Source organism: Cygnus olor, chromosome 20 (assembly GCF_009769625.2).
Source record: "Cygnus olor isolate bCygOlo1 chromosome 20, bCygOlo1.pri.v2, whole genome shotgun sequence".
Taxonomy (NCBI): Eukaryota; Metazoa; Chordata; class Aves; order Anseriformes; family Anatidae; genus Cygnus; species Cygnus olor.
Genome location: NC_049188.1, coordinates 8,238,595 through 8,253,296, shown reverse-complemented (window position 1 = coordinate 8,253,296; position 14,702 = coordinate 8,238,595). Strand labels below are relative to the sequence as shown.

The 14,702-nt window shown below is 53.1% G+C and overlaps 1 protein-coding gene and 1 long non-coding RNA gene across 2 annotated transcripts in view; both read right to left on the bottom strand.

The window, feature by feature from the left end:
- Window positions 1-14,702, bottom strand: part of NXN (nucleoredoxin) — a 56,834-nt gene that overhangs the window by 37,488 nt on the left and 4,644 nt on the right. The gene's annotated exons all lie outside the window — the stretch shown is intronic.
- Window positions 4,701-10,210, bottom strand: LOC121057748. The gene is made up of 2 exons (XR_005813941.1): window positions 5,496-10,210; window positions 4,701-5,401 (listed from the first exon to the last, which is right to left on the bottom strand). It is a non-coding gene; the product is annotated as an uncharacterized LOC121057748 (long non-coding RNA).

Here is a 14,702-nt window from a genome sequence, read left to right as displayed (position 1 = left end):
TAACAATGGAGGCACTGTGCTGCAAGGGGCTGAGTGCAGCCGGCCCCCTCCCCACCAACACCTCGCCTCTGGGGAAGGAGCCGGTGCCGGGCAGAGCCGGGCACCCCGGAGGGGCTGCACGGGGTGTTTGGCCCGGGCAGGGACACCAGCGGGCACAGGCACTTCCACCCGCTGCACAGGGCTGGGAGTGTGGCCGCAGAGACAGCAGGTTGGAGGCGCGCTGCAAAGGGCATCCTGGAAAAAAAAGGGAATGTCAGGATCAGAAGGAAGGGGGAAACCTCCTGAGAGCTTACCTTCCCCTGGGAGATGCATCTTAAAACCAGGCACCGAAACGAAAAGGAAAACGGTGGAGGCAGAAATTCAGTGCACGTGCACGGTAAGTGCAAGCGAATACATTTTGCCCAGCCAAAAAATCAACCCTGGAAATTCACGTCCATCCCCACAGGCACCAGGCAGGATTGTTTCCTGCTCTGTGCTCTCCAGGTGTAACTTTAAATCACTCGCCGATGCGGATTGCTACACACCTCCCCTGGGAGCCTACGCCACAGCCCAGCACAGAGCACGTATCCTGCTGGCCTCAGCGATCAGAGCAGCTAGGTACAGCAGCAGGATGGGGAAAGTGCACACCAGATTACAAAAAAGACACAAAAAGCCATTTCTGACAAAGGGGAAGTGCTGCATCCTTGCCAAATAGCTGTTGTTGGCCACATACCCCTAGGATTCTGTCTACTTGCAAGCAAAATATGAAGTCAAGGATATTTGTTTGAAACCCACAGGCGGACACTGCAATTCTATTAAAAAAAAATACAACTGGCATTAATTCTAAAAACTTCCCAGCACTGGGACTGGGATTCAAAACCAGCAATGGACAGCGAGGCCAAAACACACTCGGAGCAGACGCCTGCAAAAGATTCCAAGGGAAATTAGTTGTGTGGTTTTCATAACAAAAGTAAAATAAAATCCAACGTTCTAAAAAGGATTAAAAAAAAAAAAAAAAGGCAGCTTCTCTAGCAGACGGTGCCGCAGCACACCGCGCTGTTCGGGGATCGCTCCGGACCTGTCGAGGTGGGAGGCTTGCTGCAGCCCCCGCGTGTCCCCGTGCAGCTCTCAGACGGTGCAGCGAGGGGAAAGGCAAACGTAAAGCCCCGAGCGGGCAGCAGGTCCTCCCCGTCCCCACGGCTTTTACAGGGAAGAGCACAGCTCACGAGGCAGCACCAGCTCTTCTGCGGCTGCAGGAAGGCCCCTCGCTGTCCGTCTGTCTGTCCCCACCAGCAGCCGGGAGCTGTCACCTCCCAGCTTCTCCCAGCGCTGCTCTCCCCAGACAAGCGCAGGGTGGGCTGGGGCTGGACGACCCGCGGGATTTACAGACGGCCCCGACTTCCCTCGTTCTTGTGCGCTCAAGTCAGCCTTATGCCATAAACCTCTTTTTTTTTTTTTTTCCTAAGTCATTTTTTTGTAGCTGAGTCACACTGAGCTTCCGCCAGGAATTTTTATAATTAGTGAATGAGAGCAAGGTTTTGCCTGAGCACGCCTGACAACATCTGCTGATGGAAGAGAGCTGCGCTCAGAACCTCGCGCAGCCCCGAGGAGCGCGGCTGAGCCCTTCCTCGCCGCGGCACGGCTGACGGGGCTCTTCTTGCCGGTGTGGCATGAAACGTGCCGCTTCTCCTAATCCACATTTTGAGGGGATGGAGATAAACTGGAGCGAAGTCCAGAGGGTAAGAGAGAAGGGAGAGAAACGTGGGCTGCCTCTCGGCTTAGCAAGCGCCTTGCGAGAGCATCCCTATGACAGCGTCGGCAGCTATGCGCCTCGCCATCGAGCTGCATAGCTGCAAAGCCATCGTGCGTCACATCTTCCTTAGAGACAGGCGACGGTATAAAGTTCCAGAAAACCACAGAAAAAATAACTTCCTTAACCTCTGTCTTCGATGGACACGGGAGCTGTTTTGCAAGTGAAACTCCAACCTAAAGATCAAGCAAAAGCCACGTCCGATAAGCCAAAAGCAGACATCTGGCGTCAGCAGCCTCAGCTATGCACAGGATCCTTCCTGGGCGATCCCAAACCCTCAGCTTTCTACTACAGGTCAGAAAAGCAAACGAATTACCACCCTAAGGATGAAGTCTCCCTGTAGGGTATCCTACAGAGCGATGCTTGTACCCTCCACACACAACTCCTTCCTCACTTGGTCCTGTCATTGATATCGTCTTACATCTGTAGGGCTGCATTACAAAAATGTGAAGGCTGCCAAACCAAGCTCTACAAAGCAAGGATGTGCTGGAAATACATTTTCTCTGTAGCTTTGATCTGGTCCACCTGTGCATGGTCCTTACCATACGGACACATACCACACGTGCATGAAGTTCTGACGCAGATGGTACCAAGAACAGAAGATGCTCCTCGGGTGAGGAATTACCCGGCCGTTCACTGCGGTGCTGAGCCCTCTTCACTTCACACTTCTCACGTGCTGCTCCAAGGCAAAAGTGAAGGCATTTAGCCGCTGCCAAACTGGGATACTTCTCAAAGGATGTGAATTTATTTTCACAAAATCCTAGAGAGCTATGTTCCTAACGCCTCCATTTTGTAGCTGAAGAAAGGAGGCATAAAGGAGCTTCGGGCATCCAGGTCCAGATCAGCCTACAGCTCGCTTTTTAAAAAATAAATAGCGGTGAGTAGCGTGTTACATGTTTGACGTGCCACTTCCCGTGAGACCATCTGCAGCAGGAGCACACCAAACGTCTGTAAACCAGCCCTCGGACTGGGACCCAGGAAATAAAGGCACCAGTTGTGCAGGAAGGGCAACAAACGCCATGCGAACACGAATCCTGCGGCAGAAGCGCAGCAGGACGCCCATCTCCTTAACCATGACTTTACCCTTCCTGGCTTTCCACAACTCTCCTCGCTCTGGATCCCGTGCCATACAGGGCAGAGGTCCTACATACACAACTGGCCACCTCCATTTCCCTCGCTGAGCTCTGCCCGTCCTGTACGAGCAGTGAGGGCAGGGATGCCACGGAAAAACACAGCCCATGATCCCATAATTAGAAACTGCTTTGTAACGCGTACAGGGGGCTGAATTAAGTTTGCAGAGGAATACTGTAAATTGGATGCACATTTCTTGTTCCATTTTACTGCCTTTTTTTTTTTTTTTTGCCCTCCCCCTTATTTGGCTTTGGCTGCACTTCAGATTAAGCTCCTAATAAGGGCTGGAGTTGGACGGGGTTTTTCAGCCCATCAGATTGCAGCCTTCCAAGCCATTGAAATTAGATTCAAGCTGAACTTGAATTTTCAATAGTTTGGCCTAAAGGCAAGGGTGTTAACAACAGACCTGCCAACACCTTCTCTATGAGAAATGTCTGAAAACATGTCTGCACATCAAATACTGCTCAGGCTCTGGTAGACAAAAGCCACAAAGCTAACATCTCGAACCCACTGCTAACTTGCTCAGCCAGTTCTCCTGTCCGTACAGCCCATACGTTTTCTCTGAAGAAGCAGAGGACCTCTATATTCTCTCTAGGAAAACTCTTCCCCACCGCCAACAGCACGAAGTCCTGCCGTAGTTTCATTATGACAAGGTAAGAGGGAATGAGGAGCGGTCAGGATATCCCAGTGGACGTGCAGGAGCAGACAGATCCACACCAGTTCACCCAGTGCAGGATCCTTCAATCACACACGTTGCTGAGATCGAAGCTATCCCACCAACATCCAACTGGAAGAGCCATCAGGAAACAGCACGTCCTGCAGCCAACTGCTCCTACAAGCAGCAGAAGCTAAGCGTAAGCTTTCTTTTCCTTGCTAAACACACTTCTCTTTTTTTAATCTACACTCTCGGATGGCATGAAAAGGTTAGCCCAAATCCTAAAACCAAGGCAAATGTGTCAGGAGTGGAACACGTCCCTAGTGTTAGATGAAGTGTGCGCCTTCAGATCCTGGCTTCCGTGGAGGAGGGTTTCCAGCAAGACCTCTGCCGGTATCCTGAGCAGGTTTTGTTTCATGTTTTTTAAATTACTGAAGTATGTTTTCTTGAGGACACGGAGGCTTTGACCTCCCTATTACCAAGATCTTTTCAAATTCACATTGCTGGTGTCATGGGTCTGAAGAGCAGCCCCGGCCGGCTGCTCTCCCCAGCTCTGGAGGCAGCAGGGAAGCAGAGCACTCCTCTCGCTTTGATGATGAACGATAAAGAAAAGGAACGATGGTTTCTTGAACTGCATCCAAGGGAAAGTAACCCTGCTAGAGTGCCTGGCAGGGCATCAGCAGCAATGGAAATTTCAGCTTTCAAAGAACAGCAATAAGACTCCAAAAAGGGGGCGGGGAGACCCTGCAGGAGCTGAGGTGCCACTAATTCCACAGATTGTTTTACAGACCCCTGCTTCTCTCCCATGAAATTATATCCTCGGCAGGAAAACCATCTGGCTCCGAGCTCTTTTGGTAAGTGGAGCGTAAACGGCATGGAAAAGAGCTCATACCTGAGCGAAAACAAGGCTTGGATGGGATGCGCCAGGCTGGTCCTGGACAGGCAGGAGGCCGGAGGGAGGGCAGCCAGACCACCAGGACTTTGTTCCTTTCTTCCGATGACTGCGGCAGGGGCTTTGCAGCCCCCGAACAGGCAGAGCTCGTCCATCACAACAGGAGAGCGCTGGCTGGGATGGCACGGTGCAGCGCAAAGAAGAGCACGGCGACTCCTGCAAAAATGCCTGGGCTTGATTAAATTTATTTTCTTAGTAACATTCGGTTCAGCAAGGTGAAAAAACCTGCTGTGCTCTTCAATAGCTCTTAACAGGGAAGGCTGGAGCGTGATCATTCATTCACACGAGAGCTGTGAGTGCAGGATGTGTTAGCTGAACAACGGGGTCTGTGCTGCAGCCGGCACTGGTCACGTTAATACCCGTTTCTCTGTCAGTACGTGCTTCCACCGGTAACAACGAGGCACCGAAAAAATGCACGTAAACGGCAGTTCCCAACTTTGAAATCAGGAGCTGCCTGGCAGCTTTGCATAGCATGGCATGACCTCGATGAGAATTACGCACCGTTGCGTCTTCGCCCTGCTCGACACCCCTGGTTTGTATAGCTTGAAGCTCCGGACGAAGCAAACGCTCTGAGTAATGAGAGAGGAAAACAGAACAAAAGCACAAGAGATGCGGCTGCCCAAGCTCGGGCGAGGCAGAGGCCGTCCTCTGCCACCTCCCCGGCAGTGTCTCATTCGCTCAGTTCCAGGAGTGTCATTTTCTTCATCTTCTTGTTCACAGAGCACGAGTCGTCAGCGTCGCTCCAGGAGCAGGGGCACGGGCAGCCACGGCTGTGAGCGCGCACCACCAGGAGCAATGATTCACATCGTGCTACCTCTTCAGCCTGGGCTTGTGCTTTTGCATAAAGCTGGTTTCTTCCCATGGCCAGCAAACCCTGAGAAGCACACACGGAGCAGCAAAGGCAAGGCACAATCTGTAACCGCGCTAATTGCTGGAATAATTACAAAGTGAAAGAGCAGGCTAAATACCAGAGGGCTGAGCATCAGCACAGAATCGCCTTCCTTCTCAGGAGCTGCCTCACACACACGACCTTCCTCACCACGAGCTGTACCTGCTAAGCCATTTCCCTGGTTCTGAGCAGATGACAAAATAAATAAATAAATAAATCGGTAATTCTTCTTTTCAATAGATTTGACCTTAGTTTCTCCTTAGTGCGGCAGGATGAAAAGCCATTCCTATTGAGCAATTGAGTTTTTCCTGCAACAGACATGAGCGGGCATGTTCTGAGCATTGAGGATTTCAAACTCAATTAAGTAAAATAACAAATGCTGCACCTAAGGGTTTCCCAGCCCCCAGGAGGAAACGCTTTATACATACCCAGATTTTTCCTAACTTCACCACCGCATGCCTGAGACGCGGATTGAGGGATGAATCACGTTTTCAGATTCTTCACTACAACGCTGAAAGAAACCCTGAATGTCCTAACCTCCACCTGTGCCACCAAGCAGCAGTTCGACTGCGTCACGCTGGGCTCTCCTGCCTTGCTCCGTGTCACCCGGCGTCCGTCTGTCCTGGAGGCGTGCGGCTGGGGGAAGGATTGGCTCTGGATAACCCACGATGGCCATCAGGAGTTGCTTTGTTTGCTGTGTCACTTCCCAACAGCAGTAAAGGGGGAGGATGTTGTGCCACATGTTGCAGGGGGTCCCACGGAGCCCCAGCTGGGCTGCTCCCCGCCTGCACAGCACCGACACCCCCAAAAATAAGCAGCTTTACCCCAAGGGCTGCCTCTCCTTGTGTGTTTGTGCATACATGGCCCAGCACAACAGCCCCGAGCCCCAGGTGGGCCCGCAAGCTGCGCCCAGGGGTGTTAATTCAGTAATTAGAGGGATGGCCACAGACAGAGGTGGCGTTCGGTGGCCTCTCATCCTATCAAGTTTTATCCTAGCAAGGCTTTCACACCAGCCGCGCCGCTTTTTCAGCTGTGAAGCCTGCAGTAAATCCTCACGGAGACCAACATCAAAAAGAGGACGCTGGACGGGGCCCAGAGCAGGGCGGCCGGTCAGGCAGCCCGAGCCAAAAGGCACGGCTCACGGGGCATTTTATTCTTCAACAGACTAAAATCTGGATCACTTCTGCAATTCAAAGTCAAGCTGCCTGGAGCGCGGCGCCTTCCCAGCCAAGGCAGCGCTGCTGCTGGTCCTGTCCTGTCCCCGTCCCTCTGCTCACCTTGCCCCTGGGGACGAGGCTCCTCCTGTCACCACGCTTCCACCCCGAGAGACACCGGCAGGGATTTGTCCGCAGGGAAAGGCAGGGACACCCACGTCCCCTTCTGTTTTACAACCTGGCAATTAACTGGCTCGAAAACTGCCTCTCTAGGCATAAAACCCATCCTGGGAGCGACTGGGGCAGCAGACGCCGCTGCGCGCACAGCTCAAGCCATAAACACCTCGTGCCAAACGGGGCCCTGGGTGCTCCCGTCACACAAAATCATTGAACTTACGGCCAGGAGGCGTGAGAGCGACTGTCAAGAAAGCACTGCAACGGAGGTGGCCGACAAGGCTCTAAGGACAAGCGTGTCATGAGGGGAGGAAAAACTGCTCATCAGCAGCCCTTAGCTTTTTCCATTCCTTTAAAAAAAATAAAAAGGAATCAAAGCTACGCCATACGTTAGCGCTTAAGTAGTCCCTGCCCTCAATTTCCAGCCACCCGTACCACTCTCTGGAACCCCCTACTCATTAAATGTATTTCTGTGCATCTCCACCAAAACCAGAGACCTAAATGTCAGTAACCTTGGTGGCAGGCACCCAGCAGCTCTGCCCCATCGCAGGAATAAAACCTATTTGTGCACACTCGCACCGTGAAAGCCAGGCAGCAAATCTTCCTATGAAAAACTTCCCATGCTTTCAGATTAGCAGATCAAGCTCAAGGCATTAAGACCTTTCCCGTTACGTGTCTGTGAAATCCAGCTCTGAGGACACAAAACCGGGTCTTTTCTAACCCTGGAACGAAGCGATTTTGGGAGCGTGCAGCGCAGCGGCGGGGGGCAGGCTGGGCTCACGGCGCACGGGGCTGGGAAGTCACGGCGGGGCTGGAAAAGCCGCCGGCACCCGGCAGGGGCGAGGAGGCTGCTGCTCTGCTTCCCTTCCCTCCAGACAACAGGCACGGCAGCTTAATTTGAGCTCCAAATAAAAGCGTGGAAAACAAACTCTCAGGACGGTGCTCTGGCCATACCTGTCAGACGAGCAGCGTCGCATTTGTTTAAGATGGGGCTTTTCCTTCGTGCACAGCGGAGGCACGACGCTGCTCCACGCCAGCGATCGCCCGTGCTGCTGGCAGCCTGCACCCGGAGCAGCCACCGCAGGCTCCCCGGGCAGCCCCCCCAGCACCAAGCCCCTCTCCTTCCTACCTGCCAGGCCAAGGCAACGCCATCAGCACTTCCCTAGCACGATTTGCAAAGCTCCCCGAGCACGGAGATGACGGGGAAGAGGTGGTTATGAGCAGCTGGTAATGGAGCAGCAATGCTGTCTCTGTGCTACTGCCGCGAAGCAGAATTAGAGAGGGAGCAGCCTGCAAAATAAACGTGGGGAGTCATCAGCTTAGGATGCAATCAGCGTAACTCCTCGCCCTGTTAAACAGTAGCTATCAGTTGATAAAGCAGCGCATTCCTGGATGCTGAGCGCCCAGGCAGTACTTGTACGGCAGGATTTGTAACCTGGTGCCCTTCAACCCGCCCTAAAAGCACCAGAGCGGCATCCAGAAAAACTTGAAGAAAAAAAAAACTCCGACATCAAGAAGACTCCTAAAGCGCCGGGGATCTGCCGTCTCACCTGATCACCGGAGCCGTCCAGCTGGTGGAGGCTGAAATAAGGGCTGCGGGAAAGCCACGTGCAAACCACCAAATAATTCAGTGCTCAGGCGGGCACGAGGGCACAGGGGCCAGCAGGATCGCCCAGCGCCCACATCCCCTCGACGAGAGGCCACGAGCGGATGCCTAGCTCCAAATAAAACAGCACAACCCACACACAAAACGCCCCACGCACACCTCCAGCCTAGCACGCCATCTTGACTAGCAGCGGGCAGGAGGGGATGGAACTGAAATCACTGGCAGCCCTACTAAAACCACGATTCCCCTCTTTTTTGGGAAGGGTCACACTAGTCCTTCTGAACCATCACAGAGGGCAGGGGAGAGCCAACGTCACTTCAGACTCACCCGTTTGGATCTTGCCGTTTCGGCTCCCCATCCTTCCCAACGGGTGCGAAAGGTCTCCAGCCTTTCTTTGGAGACTTCGCCCTTACGCAGGGCCTTTCAGCGGAGGATCTCGGAGCACCTTACAACCATTTAATTAAAGCTTACGGCCCGGCCCTGCCAGGGAGCCACGGGAACAGCCTCCAGCTCACACGGCAGCTCAGCGGCACAAGCAGCTCTTTCTTCTGCACTGCCGTGACACCCCGCTCAACCGCGAGTGGGACCCCGCAGAGCTGGTGAATATGGCCCGAGCAGCACGCAGCCTTTGGCAGGACGGAGCGGGGGTCTCTGGGGGCAGGAGGGGAGATAGGGACCAGAGGGGGACAGCACCCAGACCCAGGAAGGGCACAGAAAAGCGACCAGAGTGCAGGGGAGAGGAAGGCAGAGCCGCAGCAGCGAGATGGGGGCTTGTGCTGGAGCGAAGGCTGGTCCGGTTAAACTTGTGCCCCTTTGTCATTTAAATACCAGACATTTCCCCAGCACAGCATCACCAGGGACCTGTCCAGCCACCTAACAGCCCTGGAAGGCAGGTAAAATGGAAAACCACACTTTTTTTTTTTTTCCCCTGCTTACCTATGGGGTGAGACTTTTGCTTGTTGACATAAATCCGTTTAAACAAAAGTAGGTTCAGACATCTGCCTGTGTACAGTGTCAGCTGCAAGAAATGAGCTAACATCCAGATGCAGTGGCATGTCAGGATTAGCCCGGGCTGGGGCACGAACGCTTCCATGTATGGAAAAATATTGGAGCACTGAAACCATAAGCTTGGAGCAGAGCAAAGTGAGAGGCCCTGTCAATGAAGCTGTGGGCTCAGGTTTAGAGGATTTAGCAGCCCAGATCCGCCACGAGATCCTCAGCACGTATTACCATAAATTTCACACTTTTTCCAAAAGGGACTCCCCTAGCAGTGCGGCGAGGGGGAGATCCTAAACCCGTTTGTTTGCTCTGGAAGCGGGGCTCACACCGCTGGGTGCAATTACCGCTCCCCGCGCGGGGCACGGGCTCGGGCGGTGATGGAGCAGCTCTGGCAGCTCGCGCTCAGGCGCCTACAAGGCGGCTGCTCGTACCTGCCTGCCCACCCGTCTCTGCAAGGGGGCAACGTCCTCTTCGGCTGGTCCGGCACGAATCGAGAGGGCTCATTTGTCAGCACGCTGAGTTCCTGCTCGTGAAGTAAGGGCTATGACTTCATCTTGCCAGTGGAAGTCTCTCGGGAACGACGGAGAAGTAGGACGTCTCCCTCCGGCTCGCTCGCACAGTTGCGATTAGTTCCAGTTGTGTCCTACTCCCTCCCGCAAACATTACCTAATTCTCACCCAGATTCCTAAATCCTTGCACTGAAACGTAAAACAAGGCTCCTTCCTCAGCTCCCTCCCTTCTGGGGCTGCTGCTGGATCCCGCTGTCACCGCCGTGTCACCCCGAGCCAGCCCGGCCACCACACCTGGGCACCCCAGGATGCCACCAGCTTTTTTTTCTTTTTCCTTTAATGCCTTGGGCACAAGCTAAAAATCTGGTAACTCTTGGCAAATTAATTTTAAATAGATAATAATTTAATTTTTAAATTCCTCATCCCAAGCACTCCGCCGGTTCTGAGCGAGCTCTGCGAGGTTCGCTGCGCCCCGAGTTTGCTTTCCTGCGATTCCACCGAGCAGGCTCCTGCCCTCGCTCTCCTACGGGGCTGGCAGCACAGCTCGTGGTCCCCACGGCTCCTTAGGGGCACACTTGGGGCTTCGCTCTGCGGACCAGCTTCTCCCCGACGCTGTCTCCACCGCTCGCCGTCCCGGCGCAGGCAGCAGGAGCATCCTGGGGGCTCTCCCGTCTTTGTTTTGCGAGCAGAGGGGCTCGCTGTGCTCCGGGCAGGGGGCTGATCCCGCTGCAGCATGTCAGCCGATGCCCTGACGCGACAGCAGCAGTCCGTCAGTCAGTCAGGCTAAATAAAGCCCGCAAATTCTTTGCATATTAATTGTCGGTTTCGATTGTTCACGGTGTTGAAAGACGGACGTGAGAATATGCAGAAAACATTCCTGCATCTGTTTAGTTCCACCCTTTCATTAATTCGGCGCGCTCTGAGCCCAATCAACACGACACTGCGTTTTCTTTGGAAAACTTACGATGATGATCTGATGAGCCATCGTACAGCGGGACGCACGCACAAGGCGCCCGTGTTGTAATCTGAAATACTTGCACAAATTCTCTAGTGGGAAAGAGAATTTAACGTATTTATGTCTTTTTGCTTACTCATCACCTCCTCGTTTCACTGCCAGCTTCTCCACCGGCCTTATCTTTACTTCGGGACCTTCGGATTTAACCCGCAGTTGTATTTTTTGGCTGTGTAACTTTAGCAGTGGGACCCAGCACGAGAAGGAAGCCGCACCGAGCAGAGGAAGGGACGGCAGCGCCCCGAGCACAGCTCACCACGATGCCACCACGCGGGGAGCTCAGGCCCCCTGAAGCCAGGCTGCCCACGCACAGCTGGGGGGACAGAGCCCTCCTGCCCCCCTGAAAGGGGATCCCAGAAAGGGGACGATGCCGGGCTGCGGGCACTAGTCTGGAATTTATCCGGATTTGGCACAGGTTTCGTGCACGGCTTTTCCGGATTGTTAATCTCCCCGTGCCTTTTGTTCACGTCGCCTGTTCAAATAACAGGCTCATCGAGGTAGGAGTCTAACACCTGCAGCAGCACGGGTTTGATTTTTGCAGCCTTGGACAGGTCCCCGAAGTGTCTGCGACTGCAGCTGCTCGCCTGTGAAATACATGGCTGTAATGAAGCGCGTCCCAGAGCGGGGCTGCGCGACGTCGCCGGGATTCGAACGCATCAGCCATCCCCTGCCGAAAGTTCAAATAAAAGCCCAACGCGGCGGCGTTAAGGCATAAAGATCAGAAGGGAGGGGAGGAAACGAGAGGAAATTACTGTATACAAAGCACAAGTCACAAGGAAGCCAAACACCCTCACGATGTTTGCGGTGCTCTTCCCTTCCCGACTGTCAGCGCACGGCGGTGGCACTATCACAAAGCGACCTGCCTGGAGAACGCATCGAATACCTCGTGTGTTACACCACGACGTGTTACGGAGCTGGCTTAAAGGACACGTACAGCTAGAAAGCCGCGATTATTCAGTATTCAAGCCAGCCTGAAAGCTCAGGAGTCAGCTTGTTATTTGCTGAAAGCAGGGGGCCTGAAATTATCCGTGAATAGTTCAAAGCCGCAGTTAATTCAACATCTCTCCTTTCAAAAGCACAAAAATCACAGATTCCTGGAGCGTGTAAGCTTCTTAAAAATGACAAACTACCAACTGTCAAATCAAAGCAGCAAACAGAAATCCACATGGCTGATAAGACACATAGTTGCATTTTAAAGAGTAATTAAATATCACTTCGGAATATTTTGCTTGGAACTTGTTTCCCTGATAAAAAATGGGAGGGGAGGGAGAAAGAGGAGGAGGAGGAAGCAACCCATGTGCACCAAGGAGCTTTTTGCAAGGTAAATGCTCAGGCAAATGCTGCCCAGCCTCATTTCTTCAGCCCAGGGCAGCCCCTGGCACCCCTTGATGCTGCCTGGAGCCCTGCAGCCCAACTCCAACAGCTCGCCCTGTCCACCCTGCCCTGTCCCCGCGTGGGGCAAGGGCGAGCAGCAGCCTGGGCTGATCCCCCCCCCCGAAGTATCTTTTGACTTTGCCGAGATTAAAACCATAACCCAACTTGTATGCTGGGAACGTTGCTGAAAAAACAGGAATGCAAAACACAGAAGAAGTGAAACCTTATCCCAGGCAGCATTAGCTGACCTCGCCGTGCGCCGCTTTGAAACATTAAAAGCGCGTCCATGAGAAGGGATCAGAAACCTCCAGAAAATCCCTCGACCCTCTCAGAAACTGTAACATTTCACACAAACTGCCCCAGGACTAAGAAGCGCCTACAGACAGCTAGAGGTGATGGCACAAAAGGCTTGTTTCGAGTCCTGGAAAAGGAGACGGCTTCGTGCGTTTCAAACCCCAGCGGTATCGAACTGCTCCAAAAATCTGGAGCGGGCTGAGTCACGACCCAAGGCCTAGGGCAGCTTTTTTGGGCAGGACCTGCAGAGGCCAGCTCCCGAGCCAGCTGCACGGCAGAGCAGTCAGAGCTCCTGCTGCTTCCCCCTGCCGTAAAGCTGGGAGGACGCGAACAAAGCGCGGGCCTGATCCAGATACCCCCGAGGTCTACGGAAAGACGTCCAAGGGCTTTCAGAGCAGGGCCTCGAATAGCTGCAATTATCAGCCGAAGGACGCAATAAACAACCCGGCAGATGACACACCAGCGAGACACGCAGAACATTAATTTTCCCCCGGGGAAAGCGCTCAGGCGGGCGGCGTTTGGGATGTATGGGGAAATCCAGCCTCCGAGGACGTCGGCGACGTTATTGCAGGACCTGGATTTTACACCCGGACTTGGGGGCTGCTCATCCTGGGATTCCAGTGCAAGACTGGGGGCTTTGCACAGGAGACGGCTGTTAACTGCACGGAGGGTCACTGCAGAGCTGTACGAAATACGCTCAGAAATCATCTGGAAAAGCGTCATCAACACAGGTTAGAGAATGTTTTGGCTTTGGTGCTGTCCTCACAACGTGCAAATACCGCGTAGCTATTCCTCGGCCATATTTAAAGCTCTCTGCTGCGCCTCTCCAGCATCGCCCTGTATTTTGCACCTTCTTTTGTGAAAGAGTTACACGCTCAGCTTGCGAAAGAATGCATTGCTGGGGAGGAACTGCGCTGAGCGCTGTAAAGAAGAAAGTTGCTGTGCTTCGTTCTGCAACCTGAGAGTAACAAATGAAACGTCAGCCGGGCATTTTTCAATGGACGTTTTCATTTCAACATCTGGATTAAGATGCCACAATGAAAAACAGCATGCAGGCTCCCCTTCGCTGCTTTCAGAGATCTCCCATTCTTCTGTTTCAGAACCAGTGAGTTTCGAAGCAAACAAAGAATCAGTTGGTGCTGCTAATGCCTCGCTCCTTACTCAATAGCCTGATGTCATGAGAAGACCAGATTTTTCAAATCTACATCTCCTCGAGCCAAAGATTTCACATACATTCCCACCCCAAAAACACCAAGTCAGGAATACAGCTGAAAGTGATTACCTCGATATTTTTATGTGATGAAACTCAAAAACTGCCTCGACTGCCTTACAAAATCCTCTGTCAGACAAATCCCCCATCTGTGCTGACCGCCTGCCTCCCAGGGCTCAGCAGAAGGCGACTGCAAGAAGAAAACTTACGAGTCCCTGAAAATCTGGGTGTAACCTCACCTGTAACCAAGGGTTCGAGCCCTCCTCCCCCCAGTAGCTAATACCATCTAATTTAATGGTGTTTCCACCTCCTCCCCACCGTTTCCTGCACAGACCTGGCCCCCACCTGCTCACCCAGCAGAGCTGCAACGCCGGCATCCTGCTGCACACCTGCAGCACCTCACCCATCCGTCTGGGGTGTCCTACTAGCAAAGCTCCTACAGCTGATGGCCTTTTTAAGCAGAGAGAAAAAGCCTTTTTCTTGAAACGACAGCGGGCTGAAAGCATGATTTAAAAAAAAAAAAAAAAAAAAAAGGGTATTTGTAGAAATCTTAACAAGAGGTCGGTCACATTTCACCACCCTAAGACCAACTTTTTAGCTGCAGCGATGAAGACAAAGTGCCCCCAACTCACAAGAGGTTCTTCTACCCACGCCCAGCTCAGATCACCCATCGCCTTTGTCAAGCAACTGAAGCGACACCGCCAAAGCTAAGAACACGCTCCTCTCCCTCTCCGTAGGGTGAGACGGAGCAGCCGTTTTCCTCGCACACAGAGAAAGACCGCATGCCCCTCTGTCACTGAGCTCAGCAAGAGACACGTTTTGTATTAGTACGGGAGATGATACCCAGACCAGGATACGCAAATCCAGCTTTAGGATAAAGGAAAACCACTCTCTCCCAAGCAAAACATATTTACCAGCATGAGCAAAGAGAGATCTTAAAACTGTTTTCAGAGA